Source organism: Leptonychotes weddellii, chromosome 2 (genome assembly GCF_054177405.1).
Source record: "Leptonychotes weddellii isolate Sample4059 chromosome 2, ASM5417740v2, whole genome shotgun sequence".
Taxonomy (NCBI): domain Eukaryota; kingdom Metazoa; phylum Chordata; class Mammalia; order Carnivora; family Phocidae; genus Leptonychotes; species Leptonychotes weddellii.
Genome location: NC_138370.1, coordinates 117,532,027 through 117,538,229, shown reverse-complemented (window position 1 = coordinate 117,538,229; position 6,203 = coordinate 117,532,027). Strand labels below are relative to the sequence as shown.

The following is a 6,203-nucleotide window of genomic DNA, read 5'->3' as shown; positions in this document are numbered from 1 at the left end:
TGGGGGACACCATTCAATCCATAACATTCACATGTATGGACAAAACACACTCATCCTCTGTGGTTTTTTTTTTTTTTTGCTACACAATACTGTTGTCACCAGATGTGTGGGTTTTTCCGCATATCAGGCAATTCTCTGTTACCAGTCGGTTTCCTACAATTCAATTAAGTTTGGATACCATCTACGTGGAGTAATTGGTCAATTTCAGCTCTGAGCACAGTAGGAGCTACCCAGCCCCATTCCCAGCCCCATAGCAGCCAGATACACATGTTCCTAGAGCAGCTTGCACACAGCTTGCAGGAGCTAGGATGGAAAAAGATATTCCATGCAAATAGTTACCAAAGGAGAGCAGGGTGGCTATACAAATATCAGACAAAATAGACCTTATTTATTTATTTATTTATTTTTTTGAAGTTATAAAAACGGAATTCTTTATATGGTAAGGCAGCTTACAGTTTTTCATATTTCCATGTATTTCATGAGAATTTCATTAATTAACTGCTCAAATCAAGCCAAGGGTCCCCAATCATGACAAGCTTTAAACACCTATACAAAAACTTACTGCACTCCAAAAACCCAAAAGGGTTATCTGAGACATAATCATGTACCAAATCAAAGGGCATGGTTCATCTTCCAAAAGACACAGTCTAGTTACTACCAGCTCTAGAAGGTACACATTATTTCTATACTAACATAGAGCAATGCTCTAGGGAAGTGACAAACAATCATGTTTTGAGGACAAATATTTTTGGCATTTCTTTTCTTTCCATCATCTTTATCAGTGCAGATATTTGTATGAAAACAGGATCACTGGTCCTTGGGGATTCATCAGTTCCTATTGCTTATTTTTCATCCATGTCATCCTCTCAATTAATGCAGGAAAGAGGACTGAGACATCAAAACCAGATTAGGATGTCAAGTAAATGTCAACCCCTAGAGTAGATGAATAATACTCATCCAGCCCCAGCTGATAGGCCAAGTTCTGTAGGCCTTGTACCTTCTCCATCAAATTAGCTGTGGTGAGGCTCCCCAGTTCTTTCAACATGTCATTGTCACCACATTCTATTTCAGCCATCCATTTGGGTGGAGAACTAGTAATAGGACTTTTAAAGGAAGCTGCGAATTCAGCAACACCTGGTAATTGTTCTGGCCAAAGGTCTGGTGAGGCATGGTCAAGTTTTTCAAAACTTAGCAAAGATGCTTCCAGATCTGTCCCGTCTGTGGGAGATGCCATTTTCCAACCCATGTCCAGACAAAATAGACTTTAAATCAAAAAAGTTTCCAAGAGTCAAGGAAGGATCCTGTATATTAATCGAAATTCAACACAGCAAGAAGATATAACAATTAGAAACATTTACATACCTAATGACAGACCAGCAAAACACATGAAGCAAAAACTGGCAAGAGTTGAAGGGAGAAATAGACAGCTCTACAATGAGAGTTGGAGACTTCAATACCCCTCTCACAATAATGGATGAAACAACTAGACAAAAGCTAACTGAGGGAAGAGAGGACTTAACACAATAAACCAAGTAGTTCTAACAGACAGGTACAGAATACTTCACCCAAGAATAATAGTGTGCACATTCTTCTCAAGTGCACACGGGACATTTTCCAGGAAAGACCATGTGTTAGGTCACACTGAAGTCTCAGCAGATTTAAAAAGATAGATATCATATAAAGTATCTTCTACCACAATGGGATGCAGTTAGAGAAATCAATAACAGAAGGAAAACTAGAAAATTGACAATATTGTGGAAATTAAACTACACACTTTTAAACAATCAGTGAGTCAAAGAAGAAATCACAAGGGAAATTAGAAAATACTTAGAGAGGAATGAAAATGATAACATAACTATAAAATAGTGCTAAGGGGGAAATTCATAGCTATAAATACTTACATTAAAAAATGAGAAAGATCTGAAATCAACAACCTAACTTACAACTTAAACTAGAGAAAGAAGAACACACCAAACCCAAAACTAGTAGAAAGAATGAAATAATAAAGACTAGAGGAGAGATAAATGAAATAGAAAATAGAAAAACAATGGAGAGGGGCGCCTGGGTGGCTCAATCGGTTAAGCGTCTGCCTTCGGCTCAGGTCATGATCCCAGGGTCCTGGGATCGAGCCCCGCATTGGGCTCCCTGCTCGGCGGAGAGCCTGCTTCCCTCCTTCTCCCTCTGCCTGCAGCTCTGCCTACTTGTGCTCTCTCTATCTCTCTGTCAAATAAATAAATAAAATCTTAAAAAAAAAAAAAAAAGGAGACAAATCAGTGAAACTAAAACTTGGTTCTCTTCCTGGTCAGGCAGGCCATCTTTCTCATGAGAAATTTTAGGACCTGCTTTTTGGTAGAAAGAGTAGGTCAGGGACGCTTGGGTGGCTCAGTTGGTTAAGTGTCTGCCTTCGGCTCAGGTCATGATATCAGGGTCCTCGGATCAATTCCCACATGGGGCTCCTTGCTCAGCAGGGATCCTGCTTCTGCCTTTGCCTGCTTGCGCGCTCTCTCTCTCTCTGACAAATAAATAAATAAAATCTTTAAAAAAAAAAAAAAAAGAAAGAGTAGGCCGGCGTGCTCTTTCTGCCTTTGTTGTTTTTCAAATGTCTTCAGCTCAAAGTAATCAATATGCTAAAGCAGTATATTTTGGGGTGGCATGTTCTAAAGCATTTCACCTTAATTTTTTTATGCCAAGAGCAGATTTACTAAACATTCTCCTTGGTTGCAGGCATCAAATAATACAGGAATTGAAGGGAACTTTAGAGATTATTTAGGCCCTTCTCATCTTACTGATGCAAAAACTAAAAGCCCAGAGCAATTAAGCCATCCAAATTTGTAAATAGTTATTTTCTACAAAGTATTTTATACGGTTCATAGCTTCATCCTTTTTTGTCTTCTTCTTTAGCTTTACTGGGGTAATTGACAAATAAATGTATTTATTGAAGTATAATGTGATGTTTTGATATATGTGTGCATTGTGAAATGATCACCACAATCAAGCTGGTTAACATGTCCATCACCCTACATAGTTACCTTTCTTGTGTGTGTGGTGAGAATACTTAAGATTTACCTTCTTGGCCAATTTTGAAGTATACAATACAGTATTATTAACTATAGTCACCATGCTGTATATTAGCTCTGTGGTACTTACCTTGTGTAACTATAAGCTTTGACCAACATCTCCCCATTTTCTCCACTCCCCAGCCCCTGTCAATCACCATCCTACGCTGTGCTTCTATGATTACAAGTATTTAGATAATGCAGTATATGTCTTTCTATGCCTAGTTTATTTCACTTGCCATCATGTCCACCAGTTTCATCCATGTTGTCAGAAATGACAGGATTTCCTCCTTTCTAAAAAGGTGAATAATATTCTTATACATTTCACATTTTCTTTATGCAGCCACGCTTTGAGGGACAGTTCGATTATCTCCGTATCTTGACTATCGTGAATCATGCTGCAATGAACTGTAAATACTAATTTGAAGCAAAGTCAGAACCAGAACTCTGGGGTCCTGTCTCCCAGTGCTTACTAGACCAAAAGGAATAAAGAGGTGATTGAAAGAGAAGTAACCTCATATATAAGGCCCTTAGGCTTTGGGAAATCCTCTGAAATGCTAGGAAGGGCCCAGGTATTGTCATTTCTGAAAAACGTAGTTCTGATAGCCAGTAGAGTTGTAAACCACTACTTTACAGGAGATTACAAGCGCTTTTATTATCCACCTTTTATTATCCAGCTTACCTCATAGGGTGAGCCCCTATTCCAGTACGACTGGTGTTCTTGTAAGAAGAATGCCATGTAAAGAGACAGATATGCAGATATGCACACAGGGACAGTGCCATGTGAACATGAAGGCAGAGATGTTGTGTCTACAAGCCAAGGATGCCAGCTTGCAGGAAAACCACCAGAAGCTAGGAGAGAGGAGAGGAACAGATTCTCCCTCCCAGGTCTCAGAAGGAGCTCTTCCTACCCTACTGAGTTTGGACTTTAGCCTCCAGAACTGTGAGACAATGAATTTCTATTGTTTAACCCCCCCCAGTTTGGGGTACTCTTTTAAGGCAGCCCGAGCAAATGAACGTATTTCCTAAAATAGCTGATTGCTTTGCTGCTAAATCTCCGTTTAATCCACCTGATCTTCCACTGTCTTTTCTCCACTCCCCACCAAGATCATGCTTTCTCTACTGAACTTTACATTCTTTTTTTTTTAAATTTTATTTTATTATGTTAGTCACCATATATTACATCATTAGTGTTTGATGTAGTGTTCCATGATTCATTGTTTGCATATAACACCCAGTGCTCCATTCAGTACGTGCCCTCTTTAATACCCATCACCAGGCTAACTCCTCCCCCCACCCCCCTCCCCTCTAGAACCCTCAGTTTGTTTCTCAGAGTCCATAGTCTCTCATGGTTCATCTCCCCCGAACTTTATATCCTTACATTCCTGTCTTAGTCTCTTTGGGTTGTTCTAACAAAAATGCCATAAACTAGATGGCTTATTCACAATAAACATTTATTTCTCCCAGTTCTGGAGGCTAGGAAGTCCAAGATCTTGGTGCTGGCAGATTGAGTGTTTGATGAAGGCTCCTTCTCATGATAACCCTATGACAGTTGGCTTTCTGGGGTCTTTTTTGTAAGGATGCAAAGCCCAATTTTATTTATTTATTTGAGAGAGACAGACAGAGCTTGAGCAGGGAGGACGAAGCAGAGGGAGAGGGAGAAACAGACTCCCCTCTGAGCAGGGAACCCGATGCAGGACTTGATCCCAGGACTCTGAGATCATGACCTGAGCCGAAGGCGGAGGCTTAACTGACTGAGCCACCCAGGCGCCCCTGGTTCTTAATTTTTGATGGCTGGGCATAGTAAATATTTCTTGGATTTTTTTTTTCTTTCCTTAATAAGATTCTAAATTCTTGGAGAGTAGGAATCCTGCTTTATATTTTCCTCATATTCATGAATTCACAACTATTGAATATCTATTTTAAGTCAGGTTAGTGTCTGCCCTAATGGAATTTATAATCTAATTTGAGACAAAACCATTAAAGACATAATCTCTTATATGATAAAATAATTACACAATTCTGATAAACACTTTGTAGGAAAGAGATAGAAAGCTAGAAGCAAGAATAATTAAGGTACCGACCCCTCCCCGCCCCCAGCTTTAGGTCAAGGAAAGTCTTCTTAAGCACCTAAATAGGGAGGAAAAGAGGTGGGGAGAGAACCAGTGCCAAGCCAAAAGGAACATTAGGTGTGGAAGTTCTGACTAAAACTTGGGGGAGGGTTACCTGAGCTGAGAGAGAGAGAACTAAAATATATTTTGGGATCTCATTTTGAGTCAACTGTAAACAGACTCTAATTACACAAATGTAAAGGAAAGACTTACATTTTGTTTCTAGTGAAACCTGAAAGAAAAACAGGAATGTAGATGTTTTAGACATAAGTCTTAATCAGTGCCGTGTTTGGACTGTAAATAGTCATATATAGCTTGTTGACTTAAAAATAAAACAGTTATTTTACCAGCAAAAAGTGGGTTTATTTGAGAATAGTAGAGGATTGCAATTTGGGACAAACAAGCCACAGCAAAAACCATAGGCAAATCCAACAAACAAATGAGAGGAATGTTATTTCATGGAGAAGAAGGAGGATGTTGGGAGGGGTGGTTTTGAATGGAAGTCCATTGGAGAAAAGCAAGAGTTCAGGATGATGGTTTCTCATCTGGCTGAGTGGCTGTGGTAGTTAATTTCTTATGTAGGAGATGCAATGTACATCTTTTCCTGTTGGGACCTATGACTATTGATTTTTTCCTGTTGACCGTTCTTCTGTCGGGGTCTATAATTAATTGACAATTCTTGCTGTAATCGATGTTGAGTGTCACGGAGTGAGAGCTCCCCCTTCTGGCCTCCTGACTCCATTTTAGTGAGGTTTCCTTTATTAATTTTCCCTTGATTTACTACACTGGGACTCGGTTGCTCCTGTGGTGGGAAATGTTTCTTGACTTTATTTATACTTACAGCTCATGGCACAGCAAAGGAGGCTTACCCTTGCGGAGGCAGATGTGAGTTTATTCAAGAATTGCTTGCAGGAGATCTAGAGCTTTGGCATCAGTGCCAAGGACCCTGAGTCTTAATCTTCTACTAGAAGAGACAGTAATGAGGAATAGGACTGGGTTTGGTGCAACCCTGTCTATGCTGGATTGTTGATATCTT

At 39.7% G+C, this 6,203-nt stretch overlaps 1 pseudogene; it reads right to left on the bottom strand.

The window, feature by feature from the left end:
• Positions 1-907: 907 nt before the first annotated feature.
• LOC102743971 (protein lin-52 homolog pseudogene) lies at positions 908-1,246 on the bottom strand (annotated as a pseudogene).
• Between the last annotated feature and the right edge of the window lie 4,957 nt (positions 1,247-6,203).